The sequence below is a fragment of the Rhipicephalus microplus genome, unplaced genomic scaffold (genome assembly GCF_043290135.1).
Source record: "Rhipicephalus microplus isolate Deutch F79 unplaced genomic scaffold, USDA_Rmic scaffold_62, whole genome shotgun sequence".
In the NCBI taxonomy this organism is placed as follows: Eukaryota; Metazoa; Arthropoda; class Arachnida; order Ixodida; family Ixodidae; genus Rhipicephalus; species Rhipicephalus microplus.
This window is the reverse complement of record NW_027464635.1, coordinates 1,557,885-1,570,277: the sequence shown is the minus strand read 5'-3', so window position 1 is coordinate 1,570,277 and position 12,393 is coordinate 1,557,885. Positions and strand designations below refer to the sequence as shown.

The 12,393-nt window shown below is 45.9% G+C and overlaps 8 non-coding genes across 8 annotated transcripts; all 8 read left to right on the top strand.

Annotated features, from left to right (window-relative positions):
• Positions 1 to 1,125: 1,125 nt before the first annotated feature.
• On the top strand, positions 1,126 to 1,199 carry TRNAT-AGU (transfer RNA threonine (anticodon AGU)). The gene has a single exon. It is a non-coding gene; the product is annotated as a tRNA-Thr (tRNA).
• A 774-nt stretch (positions 1,200 to 1,973) lies between these two features.
• Positions 1,974 to 2,047, top strand: TRNAA-AGC (transfer RNA alanine (anticodon AGC)). The gene has a single exon. It is a non-coding gene; the product is annotated as a tRNA-Ala (tRNA).
• Positions 2,048 to 2,489: 442 nt separating this feature from the next.
• TRNAT-AGU (transfer RNA threonine (anticodon AGU)) lies at positions 2,490 to 2,563 on the top strand. The gene has a single exon. It is a non-coding gene; the product is annotated as a tRNA-Thr (tRNA).
• Positions 2,564 to 3,334: 771 nt separating this feature from the next.
• Positions 3,335 to 3,408, top strand: TRNAT-AGU (transfer RNA threonine (anticodon AGU)). The gene has a single exon. It is a non-coding gene; the product is annotated as a tRNA-Thr (tRNA).
• Positions 3,409 to 5,517: 2,109 nt separating this feature from the next.
• Positions 5,518 to 5,591, top strand: TRNAT-AGU (transfer RNA threonine (anticodon AGU)). The gene has a single exon. It is a non-coding gene; the product is annotated as a tRNA-Thr (tRNA).
• A 264-nt stretch (positions 5,592 to 5,855) lies between these two features.
• TRNAT-AGU (transfer RNA threonine (anticodon AGU)) lies at positions 5,856 to 5,929 on the top strand. Its single transcript has one exon. It is a non-coding gene; the product is annotated as a tRNA-Thr (tRNA).
• Positions 5,930 to 11,347: 5,418 nt separating this feature from the next.
• On the top strand, positions 11,348 to 11,421 carry TRNAA-AGC (transfer RNA alanine (anticodon AGC)). The gene has a single exon. It is a non-coding gene; the product is annotated as a tRNA-Ala (tRNA).
• A 442-nt stretch (positions 11,422 to 11,863) lies between these two features.
• On the top strand, positions 11,864 to 11,937 carry TRNAT-AGU (transfer RNA threonine (anticodon AGU)). Its single transcript has one exon. It is a non-coding gene; the product is annotated as a tRNA-Thr (tRNA).
• The last annotated feature ends 456 nt before the right edge of the window (positions 11,938 to 12,393 follow it).

Below are 12,393 nucleotides of genomic sequence, written 5' to 3'. Positions count from 1 at the left end.
GAATCTCACCGGTGCCTCGAGAGTCAAGACAAACGTCTCTCTACTTTTTGTTTTCGTAGTTTATTTCGAAATTTTTCTGATGGTGTCACTGCCTGAACAAGACGCCGCGCAGGCGCCGTGGCTTAGTTGGTTAAAGCGCCTTTCTAGTAAACAGGAGATCATGAGTTCGAATCTCACTGGTGCCTCGAGAGTCAAGACAAACGTCTCTCTAGTTTTTTGTTTTCGAAGTTTAGTTCGAAATAATTCTGATGGTGTCACTGCCTGAACGAGACGCTGCGCAGGTGCTGTGGCTTAGTTAGTTAAAGCGCCTGTCTAGTAAAAGGAAAAGCGTGAGTTCGAATCTCACCTGTGCCTCGAGAGTCAAGACAAACGTCTCTCCAGTTTTTTGTTGTCGAAGTTTAGTTCGAAATAATTCTGATGGTGTCACTGCCTGAACAAGACGCTGCGTAGGCACTGTGGCTTAGTTAGTTAAAGCGCCTGTCTAGTGAAAGGAAGATCGATAGTTTGAATCTCACCTGTGCCTCGAGAGTCAAGACAAACGTCTCTGAAGTTTTTTGTTTTCGAAGTTTTGTTCGAAGTACTTCTGATAGTGTCACTGACTGAACAAGGCGCTGGGCAGGCGCCGTGGCTTAGTTAGTTAAAGCGCCTGTCTAGTAAACAGGAAATCGTGGGTTCGAATCTCACCGGTGCCTCGAGAGTCAAGACAAACGGTTCTCTAGTTTTTTGTTTTCGAAGTTTTGTTCGAAATACTTCTGATGGTGTCACTGACTGAACAAGGCGCTGCGCAGGCGCCGTGCCTTAGTTAGTTAAAGCGCCTGTCTAGTAAACAGGAGATCGTGAGTTCGAATCTCACCGGTGCCTCAAGAGTCAAGACAAACGGTTCTCTAGTTTTTTGTTTTCGAAGTTTAGTTCGAAATACTTCTGATGGTGTCACTGCCTGAACAAGACGCTGCGCAGGCGCCGTGGCTTAGTTGGTTAAAGCGCATGTCTAGTAAACAGGAGATCATTGATTCGAATCTCACCGGTGCCACGAGAGTCAAGACAAACGTCTGTCTAGTTTTTTGTTTTCGAAGTTTAGTTCTAAATGCTTCTGATGGTGTAACTGCCTGAACAAGACGCTGCGCAGGCGCCGTGGCTTAGTTGGTTAAAGCGCCTGTCTAGTTAACAGGAGATCGTGAGTTCGAATCTCACCGGTGCCTAGAGAGTCAAGACAAACCTCTCTCTAGTTTTTTGTTTTCGAAGTTTAGTTCGAAATACTTCTGATGGTGTCACTGCCTGAACAAGACGCTGCACAAGCGCCGTGGCTTAGTTGCTTAAAGCGCCTGTCTAGTAAACAGGAGATCGTGAGTTCGAATCTCACCGGTGCCTCGAGGGTCAAGACAAACCTCTCTCCAGTTTTTTTTTGTTTTCGAAGTTTAGTTCGAAATACTTCTGATGCTGTCCCTGCCTGAACAAGACGCTGCACAAGCGCCGTGGCTTAGTTGGTTAAAGCGCCTGCCTAGTAAACAGCAGATCGTGAGTTCGAATCTCACCGGTGCCTCGGGAGTCAAGACTAACGTCTCTCTAGTTTTTTGTTTTCGAAGTTTAGTTCGAAATACTTCTGATGGTGTCACTGCCTGAACAAGATGCTGCGCAGGCGCCGTGGCTTAGTTGGTTAAAGCGCATGTCTAGTAAACAGGAGATCATTAGTTCGAATCTCACCGGTGCCACGAGAGTCAAGACAAACGTCTGTCTAGTTTTTTGTTTTTAAAGTTTAGTTCTAAATGCTTCTGATGGTGTCACTGTCTGAACAAGACGCTGCACAGGCGCCGTGGCTTAGTTAGTTAAAGCGCCTGTCTAGTAAAAGGAAAAGCGTGAGTTCGAATCTCACCTGTGCCTCGAGAGTCAAGACAAACGTCTCTCAAGTTTTTTGTTTTCGAAGTTTAGTTCGAAATATTTCTGATGGTGTCACTGCCTGAACAAGACGCTGCGCAGGCGCCTTGGCTTAGTTGGTTAAAGCGCCTGTCTAGCAAACAGGAGATCGTGAGTTCGAATCTCACCGGTGCCTCGAGAGTCAAGACTAACGTCTCTTCTGATTTTTTTTTGTTTTCGAAGTATTGTTCGAAATACTTCCAATGGTGTCACTGCCTGAACAAGACGCTGCGCAGACGCCGTGGCTTATTTGGTTAAATTTCCTGTCTAGTAAACCGGAGATCGTGAGTTCGAATCTCACCGGTGCCTCGAGAGTCAAGACTAACCTCTGTCTAGTTTTTTTTGTTTTCGAAGTTTAGTTCGAAATACTTCTGATGCTGTCACTGCCTGAACAAGACGCTGCACAAGTGCCGTGGCTTAGTTGGTTAAAGCGCCTGTCTAGTAAACAGCAGATCGTGAGTTCGAATCTCACTGGTGCCTCGAGAGTCAAGACAAACGTCTCTCTAGTTTTTTTTTGTTTTCGAAGTTCAGTTCGAATTACTTCTGATGGTGTCACTGCCTGAACAAGACGCTGCGCAGGCGCCGTGGCTTAGTTGGTTAAAGCGCCTGTCTAGTAAACAGGAGGTCATGAGTTCGAATCTTACCGGTGCCTCGAGAGTCAAGACAAACGTCTCTCCAGTTTTTTGTTGTCGAAGTTTAGTTCGAAATAATTCTGATGGTGTCACTGCCTGAACAAGACGCTGCGTAGGCACTGTGGCTTAGTTAGTTAAAGCACCTGTCTAGTGAAAGGAAGATCGATAGTTTGAATCTCACCTGTGCCTCGAGAGTCAAGACAAACGTCTCTGAAGTTTTTTGTTTTCGAAGTTTTGTTCGAAGTACCTCTGATAGTGTCACTGAGTGAACAAGGCACTGGGCAGGCGCCGTGGCTTAGTTAGTTAAAGCGCCTGTCTAGTAAACAGGAAATCGTGGGTTCGAATCTCACCGGTGCCTCGAGAGTCAAGACAAACGGTTCTCTAGTTTTTTGTTTTCGAAGTTTTGTTCGAAATACTTCTGATGGTGTCACTGACTGAACAAGGCGCTGCGCAGGCGCCGTGCCTTAGTTAGTTAAAGCGCCTGTCTAGTAAACAGGAGATCATTAATTCGAATCTCACCGGTGCCACGAGAGTCAAGACAAACGGTTCTCTAGTTTTTTGTTTTCGAAGTTTAGTTCGAAATACTTCTGATGGTGTCACTGCCTGAACAAGACGCTGCGCAGGCGCCGTGGCTTAGTTGGTTAAAGCGCATGTCTAGTAAACAGGAGATCATTAATTCGAATCTCACCGGTGCCACGAGAGTCAAGACAAACGTCTGTCTAGTTTTTTGTTTTCGAAGTTTAGTCCTAAATGCTTCTGATGGTGTCACTGCCTGAACAAGACGCTGTGCAGGCGCCGTGGCTTAGTCGGTTAAAGCGCCTGTCTAGTTAACAGGAGATCGTGAGTTCGAATCTCACCGGTGCCTCGAGAGTCAAGACAAACCTCTCTCTAGTTTTTTGTTTTCGAAGTTTAGTTCGAAATACTTCTGATGGTGTCACTGCCTGAACAAGACGCTGCACAAGCGCCGTGGCTTAGTTGCTTAAAGCGCCTGTCTAGTAAACAGGAGATCGTGAGTTCGAATCTCACCGGTGCCTCGAGGGTCAAGAGAAACCTCTCTCCAGTTTTTTTTTGTTTTCGAAGTTTAGTTCGAAATACTTCTGATGCTGTCCCTGCCTGAACAAGACGCTGCACAAGCGCCGTGGCTTAGTTGGTTAAAGCGCCTGTCTAGTAAACAGCAGATCGTGAGTTCGAATCTCACCGGTACCTCGGGAGTCAAGACTAACGTCTCTCTAGTTTTTTGTTTTCGAAGTTTAGTTCGAAATACTTCTGATGGTGTCACTGCCTGAACAAGATGCTGCGCAGGCGCCGTGGCTTAGTTGGTTAAAGCGCATGTCTAGTAAACAGGAGATCATTAGTTCGAATCTCACCGGTGCCACGAGAGTCAAGACAAACGTCTGTCTAGTTTTTTGTTTTTAAAGTTTAGTTCTAAATGCTTCTGATGGTGTCACTGCCTGAACAAGACGCTGCACAGGCGCCGTGGCTTAGTTGGTTAAAGCGCCTGTCTAGCAAGCAAGAGATCGTAATTTCGAATCTCACCGGTGCCTCGAGAGTCAAGACTAACGTCTCTTCTGATTTTTTTTGTTTTCGAAGTATTGTTCGAAATACTTCCAATGGTGTCACTGCCTGAACAAGACGCTGCGCAGACGCCGTGGCTTATTTGGTTAAATTTCCTGTCTAGTAAACCGGAGATCGTGAGTTCGAATCTCACCGGTGCCTCGAGAGTCAAGACAAACTTCTCTCTAGTTTTTTGTTTTCGAAGTTTATTTCGAAGTACTTCTGATGGTGTCACTGCCTGAACAAGACGCTGCACAAGCGCCTGTCTAGTAAACAGGAGATCGCGAGTTCGAATCTCACCGGTGCCTCGAGAGTCAAGACTAACGTCTCTCTAGTTTTTTGTTTTCGAAGCTTAGTTCGAAATACTTCTGATGGTGTCACTGCCTGAACAAGATGCTGCGCAGGCGCCGTGGCTTAGTTGGTTAAAGCGCATGTCTAGTAAACAGGAGATCATTAGTTCGAATCTCCCCGGTGCCTCGAGAATCAAGACTAACGGCTCTCTAGTTTTTTTTTTGTTTTCGAAGTATTGTTCAAAATACTTCTAATGGTGTCATTGCCTGAACAAGACGCTGCGCAGGCGCCGTGGCTTATTTGGTTAAAGCGCCTGTCTAGTAAACTGGAGATCGTGAGTTCGAATCTCACCGGTGCCTCGAGAGTCAAGACAAACGTCTCTCTACTTTTTGTTTTCGTAGTTTATTTCGAAATTTTTCTGATGGTGTCACTGCCTGAACAAGACGCCGCGCAGGCGCCGTGGCTTAGTTGGTTAAAGCGCCTTTCTAGTAAACAGGAGATCATGAGTTCGAATCTCACTGGTGCCTCGAGAGTCAAGACAAACGTCTCTCTAGTTTTTTGTTTTCGAAGTTTAGTTCGAAATAATTCTGATGGTGTCACTGCCTGAACGAGACGCTGCACAGGTGCTGTGGCTTAGTTAGTTAAAGCGCCTGTCTAGTAAAAGGAAAAGCGTGAGTTCGAATCTCACCTGTGCTTCGAGAGTCAAGACAAACGTCTCTCCAGTTTTTTGTTGTCGAAGTTTAGTTGGAAATAATTCTGATGGTGTCACTGCCTGAACAAGACGCTGCGTAGGCACTGTGGCTTAGTTAGTTAAAGCGCCTGTCTAGTGAAAGGAAGATCGATAGTTTGAATCTCACCTGTGCCTCGAGAGTCAAGACAAACGTCTCTGAAGTTTTTTGTTTTCGAAGTTTTGTTCGAAGTACTTCTGATAGTGTCACTGACTGAACAAGGCGCTGGGCAGGCGCCGTGGCTTAGTTAGTTAAAGCGCCTGTCTAGTAAACAGGAAATCGTGGGTTCGAATCTCACCGGTGCCTCGAGAGTCAAGACAAACGGTTCTCTAGTTTTTTGTTTTCGAAGTTTTGTTCGAAATACTTCTGATGGTGTCACTGACTGAACAAGGCGCTGCGCAGGCGCCGTGCCTTAGTTGGTTAAAGCGCCTGTCTAGTAAACAGGAGATCGTGAGTTCGAATCTCACCGGTGCCTCAAGAGTCAAGACAAACGGTTCTCTAGTTTTTTGTTTTCGAAGTTTAGTTCGAAATACTTCTGATGGTGTCACTGCCTGAACAAGACGCTGCGCAGGCGCCGTGGCTTAGTTGGTTAAAGCGCATGTCTAGTAAACAGGAGATCATTGATTCGAATCTCACCGGTGCCACGAGAGTCAAGACAAACGTCTGTCTAGTTTTTTGTTTTCGAAGTTTAGTTCTAAATGCTTCTGATGGTGTAACTGCCTGAACAAGACGCTGCGCAGGCGCCGTGGCTTAGTTGGTTAAAGCGCCTGTCTAGTTAACAGGAGATCGTGAGTTCGAATCTCACCGGTGCCTCGAGAGTCAAGACAAACCTCTCTCTAGTTTTTTGTTTTCGAAGTTTAGTTCGAAATACTTCTGATGGTGTCACTGCCTGAACAAGACGCTGCACAAGCGCCGTGGCTTAGTTGGTTAAAGCGCCTGCCTAGTAAACAGCAGATCGTGAGTTCGAATCTCACCGGTGCCTCGGGAGTCAAGACTAACGTCTCTCTAGTTTTTTGTTTTCGAAGTTTAGTTCGAAATACTTCTGATGGTGTCACTGCCTGAACAAGATGCTGCGCAGGCGCCGTGGCTTAGTTGGTTAAAGCGCATGTCTAGTAAACAGGAGATCATTAGTTCGAATCTCACCGGTGCCACGAGAGTCAAGACAAACGTCTGTCTAGTTTTTTGTTTTTAAAGTTTAGTTCTAAATGCTTCTGATGGTGTCACTGTCTGAACAAGACGCTGCACAGGCGCCGTGGCTTAGTTAGTTAAAGCGCCTGTCTAGTAAAAGGAAAAGCGTGAGTTCGAATCTCACCTGTGCCTCGAGAGTCAAGACAAACGTCTCTCAAGTTTTTTGTTTTCGAAGTTTAGTTCGAAATACTTTTGATGGTGTCACTGCCTGACCAACAGGCTGCGCAAGCGCCGTGGCTTAGTACATTCTGCTTCTGGTCACCGACGCGTGCGGACGCAGGATGGCAGGCTCCTCAAGAGCTGTTACAGCGGCCGACGCTAGCCGCGGTTTCTCGTGCACATCGCTTCCCAAGGACTACCGTTTAATTCTGCCACCACTGCCCACAGGAGAAGGACTCAGACGCACGTTGGTTCTGCACTGCGACATCGCAGCGCGTCCGTACGGGATTAACGACTTCCGAAAGCCGCTGAAGGAACTAGGCATCATTCAAGAGGTAAGCGGCATAGGAGCGTATCAGATGTCGCACGTCTGGCTTCTTAACATGAAGACAGATGAAGCCAAGAAGATAGTTCTGGACGCTGGCCTACTCTCCGTGAAAGACCGGCCGTGCGTCGTCGTCGACCCAGAAAGGCAAGAGGTGCGTCTCAAGTTGCATTGGGTAGCCTTTGACGTCAACGCAGAGACTGTACGGCGTGCTTTCCGGGAGTACGGTGAAGTGAAAGAAGTTATCAGCGACAAGTGGAGAGACGAAGACTTCGAAGGAGTTGAGTCAACCACAAGATTCGTTCGGCTACTACTCAAAGAAGGCGTTACTACGGATCGCATACCCCACCAGATGCGTCTCGGAAGCGGCATGGCACTGGTGGTCGTGCCGGGAAGAGCACCGCTGTGCCTGCGTTGCCGGAACACGGGACACATTCGTCGCGACTGCAGGGTGCCCAGGTGCGCTGGTTGTCGCGCTTTTGGGCATGAGCAGGCGGACTGTACTCGTTCCTATGCCAGTGCAGCAAGTCGAGCAACAAATGCCGACCACAGTGAATTGCTCATGGATGAAGAGGAAGCAGAGAGGGCCGCGGCGTCGAAGGCAGGAGAGGAGGCGTCTCATGCAGTGGCGACCAGCGAGGAAAAGACGGAGACACCTAAGCAAGACGCAGACACAGATGAAAATACGGTTGTGGGCACTCCAACGCCACGGCGTTCGACTCAAATGGAAACCCAGCACAAGGCTGAACCAGTCATCGGGTCCGACGCTACTTCGGACATGGATACAGTTGAAGCTACGCCAGTAAAGCGCCGCCTGAATGAGGGAGACGCGGCGTCCCAGCAGCGTCTGACCCAGGAAGATCAAGGGCAGTGGCGAGTGGCTGGCTCCAAAAAGTCTCGGGGTGCTGGCCGCCTGCGTTCGTCGTCGCTTTCACGCGGCGGCGACGGGACGACGCCGTGAGCGTCGGCCGGACAGTTGTTTAGGTGTTGGTAAGGTAAGCGTCTTTCGCTCGGCTTTCTCTCATCACGATGGCGACGATTAGATTGGCGACGCTAAATGTACGTGGGCTTTCTGCCAAACGGCGGCAAAACCAGCTTTACCGCCTGATTATAGAACAAGATCTGGACATCGTCGCTGTACAGGAAACTAAAGTAGAGAGTGAAGAGCACGCTGAGCGAATGGTGCAGCCTTTCACAAGAGTGTTTGATGTGTGCGTTTGTCACGCGGTAGGTCCGTCTGCAGGTTGCCTCTTGTTAATTCGGCAGAGCCTAAATGCGAAAGTGGAGTCTGTAACTACCTGCGAGGCGGGTCGTTTTATTATATGTGATTTATCCCTACAAAGAGAAAAATGGAGAGTAATCTGTGTGTACGCACCCACTGTGATTCAAGATCGAAAGGAGTTTTTTGAAAAACTTGAAGTGTATTTAAAATGTGAACGTAAACTAATTTTGGCTGGGGATTTCAACTGCGTTTGTTCGAGTATAGATAAATCAAGTTCCAGGTCATACAGAGATTCAAGCACTGCCGTTCTAATTGATATGGTGGCGAAAGCTCAGCTAGAGGACGTGGGTGAATGTCTTTGCAGTGGAAAAGGGGTTATGTTTACCCACTTTCAGCGTTCAAGCCATGCTAGACTTGACAGAGTATATGTGTCTTCCGAAATCATTCCTTCGTGCCATGATTACAGAGTTACACCTGTTACGTTTAGTGATCATTGTTTGGTTTCATTCTCAATGGGTAAACATAAAAGGAATAACAAAAATTTCTCTTGGGACCTCTGGAAATTTAATGTAAAGCTACTAAAGGATGAAGAGTTTAATCGGATTTTTCTAGAGGGCATAGAAGACTTAGCAAATAGAACACTTGAATCCTGGGGACAAAAGTGGGAAATATTTAAACAGACCATTAAACTGAAAGCACTTGAGAGAGCCAGTATCCTGAGACATGCTGAAAAAGAACTTGAAGTGCGTTTGCGTGAAAACTTGCAACAGTTAGTAGCGGATGAATGTACTCAGGCCGGAACATTTTCAGAGGAGATAAACATAACTAAACAGAAGCTAGAGTTGATAGACCAAGAACGTTATCGTGGAGCATTGATTCGAGCTCGAGCAGAAAACTTGGTAGCGGGAGAAATGCCAACAAAACGAGCTCTTGGAGCTGAGAAGAGACATGCCTGTAAGAATGAAATAAGAGAAATAGAATATAAAGGAACAAGGTGCCATACGAAAGAAGCAATAGCCGGTGCTTTTTTCGAATATTACAAAGAGTTATTCACACCAACCAGTGTGCACGCAGAACGTTTTAATAGCGATTTCATTTCATTAATGCCAAGACTTGATGATGAAAGAAAGAAAATTTTAGAATTGCCTATAACAGAGCGAGAAGTTGCAAAAGCAATTGATAAGTTAAACAATGGTAAGTCTCCAGGACCAGATGGCCTTAGTGCTGCAGTGTACAAGGAATTCAAACACGTAGTTTCACCTATTTTGAGGGAGGTATTTAACGAGGCTTTTAAGTGTAAACAACTTCCACCATCGTTTTTGTCAGCCCACACGGTCTTAATACCTAAAACAGAAGATCCCGCGAAATTAAGAAGTGTTACTGCTTATAGACCAATTAGCCTAACTAATGTTGACTATAAAATATTGATGAAAATATTGGCCAGAAGACTCCAGACAGTTATGACAAAACTGATTGGGCCCCACCAAACTTGTGGCATAAAGGGAAGGAAAATAATGACCAACATAAACATAGCACGATCAATCCTAGAAAGTTGTGATGCTATGCAGCTCAATGTTGCCATGCTTCAAATTGACCTCGAAAAGGCATTTGATCGCGTGCCGCACGACGTGCTCCTTTCATTACTTGAGCACATTAACGTAGGGAGTTTGATTAGCGAAGGAGTGCGCATGGCTTACACTGGATGCACGACGAGATTGGTATTAAATAATACTGCGGGTGAGCGTATACCTGTGCTGCGGTCAGTAAGACAGGGGTGTCCACTATCGCCCCTGCTTTTTGCTATTTTCATTGAACCTTTCTGCTTAAGTGTAACTAATAACCCTGCAATAAGCGGCTTTAAACTGCATGAAGCTGAGGTTAGCCTCCTCGCATACGCAGACGACATTGCAGTTTTCTGTACAAATTATGAGAGTATAATGCATGCTGTAAATGCCGTGAAAACTTTTTGCCAGGCGAGTGGTAGTGCCGTGAACTGGGATAAGTGCCTTGGCTTTTGGCATGGGGAATGGGACGTCACGCCAAGAGTATTTCTAAACATTAAATGGCAGGAAACACCAGTGAAGTATTTAGGAGTGCCGCTGGAGTTCTATCATGACAGTGAACCGTATTGGAAAAAAGAAACACAGGCATTGCGCAATGATGTAGAAAAATGGAAAGGTTGGGGTATTTCGATATTCGCACGGGCCACAACATGCAACTTGTTTCTGGTGAGCAAGCTGTGGTACGTAATGCAGGTTTTGCACTGCAGTAGAATAAGTGTACAGAAAATACACAGAGTATTTGCAATTTTCATATGGAGCTCTGTATGGGAAAGATCAAGCCGCACAAACCTTTTCAGAAAAGTTAGAGATGGTGGACTCGGATTAGTTCATTTGTACATAAGACAACTTGTCAATCGTTTCCTTTTTCTGCGTGATGTGGATGACCCCTTTTTGAGAACTGTTATACAACTAAGGTTATCTAGAGTGCTGCCGGGATTTCTCGTATCATCATCAAATATGCAAGGACCAATACAAGGATATTTAAAAGAAGTTGTTTCGTCTTTCCGCTTTTTGTCAGTAAGATTTTCGTTAGAGTATCTGGCTGAAGTACCACGTAAAAAATTGTATAGAGACCTTGTCGATGTTTTACTGCCTGTTCCATTGTACCGTCAGCTATATTGTGCAGGCCCAGGACAGGATGTTCTGAAACGTGTTAAAAGAATGCTTGTAGCGCCAGGGGTCAAAACCTTTTTCTTTAAATTACATACTGGTACCTTACCAGTTAAAACGTGGTTGCAGGATAAGGGAATATTCGTGCCATGGAGCACAAATTGCCACTTGTGTAATAAACCGGAAACAATTGAACACGTGTTTATAGATTGCTGGAGCGGGGTCTTTTTCTGGGATATACTGCAAAGAACCTTGAAAAAAGAATTACCGTTAAGTCCACATGGCATCCGTTTTCTTTCGGTTAAAAACGAGGCAGGTGTACCTTATGATCTTATCATGCTTCTGGGCCTGCACAGTATATGGAAAACCCGATGTGCCTTTGAAAACGCGGATGTAGAAGTGCTAGCTGTGCGCCAATATTTTTTCAAATCTGTGTGCCATTTTCTTGAAATGCTGAAAAGCCAAGAGGATGTGCCAGACTGGATTGGGTGCATTGAGCGATTGTTACGAATGCCCAAGTATTAATTAATAGTCAGCCAAGAGCTGACGGTACCTCAATGAACTCTGTGGGTGTATTTTGTGACGCACTTGAATATGGACCCATATGTAAATATGTAAAATGTGAACAGTCATAATTTGCAAGGCAATAAAGAAAAAAAAAAAAAGGCGCCTTGGCTTAGTTGGTTAAAGCGCCTGTCTAGCAAACAGGAGATCGTGAGTTCGAATCTCACCGGTGCCTCGAGAGTCAAGACTAACGTCTCTTCTGATTTTTTTTTGTTTTCGAAGTAATGTTCGAAATACTTCCAATGGTGTCACTGCCTGAACAAGACGCTGCGCAGACGCCGTGGCTTATTTGGTTAAATTTCCTGTCTAGTAAACCGGAGATCGTGAGTTCGAATCTCACCGGTGCCTCGAGAGTCAAGACTAACCACTGTCTAGTTTTTTTTTGTTTTCGAAGTTTAGTTCGAAATACTTCTGATGCTGTCACTGCCTGAACAAGACGCTGCACAAGTGCCGTGGCTTAGTTGGTTAAAGCGCCTGTCTAGTAAACAGCAGATCGTGAGTTCGAATCTCACTGGTGCCTCGAGAGTCAAGACAAACGTCTCTCTAGTTTTTTTTGTTTTCGAAGTTCAGTTCGAATTACTTCTGATGGTGTCACTGCCTGAACAAGACGCTGCGCAGGCGCCGTGGCTTAGTTGGTTAAAGCGCCTGTCTAGTAAACAGGAGGTCATGAGTTCGAATCTTACCGGTGCCTCGAGAGTCAAGACAAACGTCTCTCCAGTTTTTTGTTGTCGAAGTTTAGTTCGAAATAATTCTGATGGTGTCACTGCCTGAACAAGACGCTGCGTAGGCACTGTGGCTTAGTTAGTTAAAGCGCCTGTCTAGTGAAAGGAAGATCGATAGTTTGAATCTCACCTGTGCCTCGAGAGTCAAGACAAACGTCTCTGAAGTTTTTTGTTTTCGAAGTTTTGTTCGAAGTACCTCTGATAGTGTCACTGACTGAACAAGGCGCTGGGCAGGCGCCGTGGCTTAGTTAGTTAAAGCGCCTGTCTAGTAAACAGGAAATCGTGGGTTCGAATCTCACCAGTGCCTCGAGAGTCAAGACAAACGGTTCTCTAGTTTTTTGTTTTCGAAGTTTTGTTCGAAATACTTCTGATGGTGTCACTGACTGAACAAGGCGCTGCGCAGGCGCCGTGCCTTAGTTAGTTAA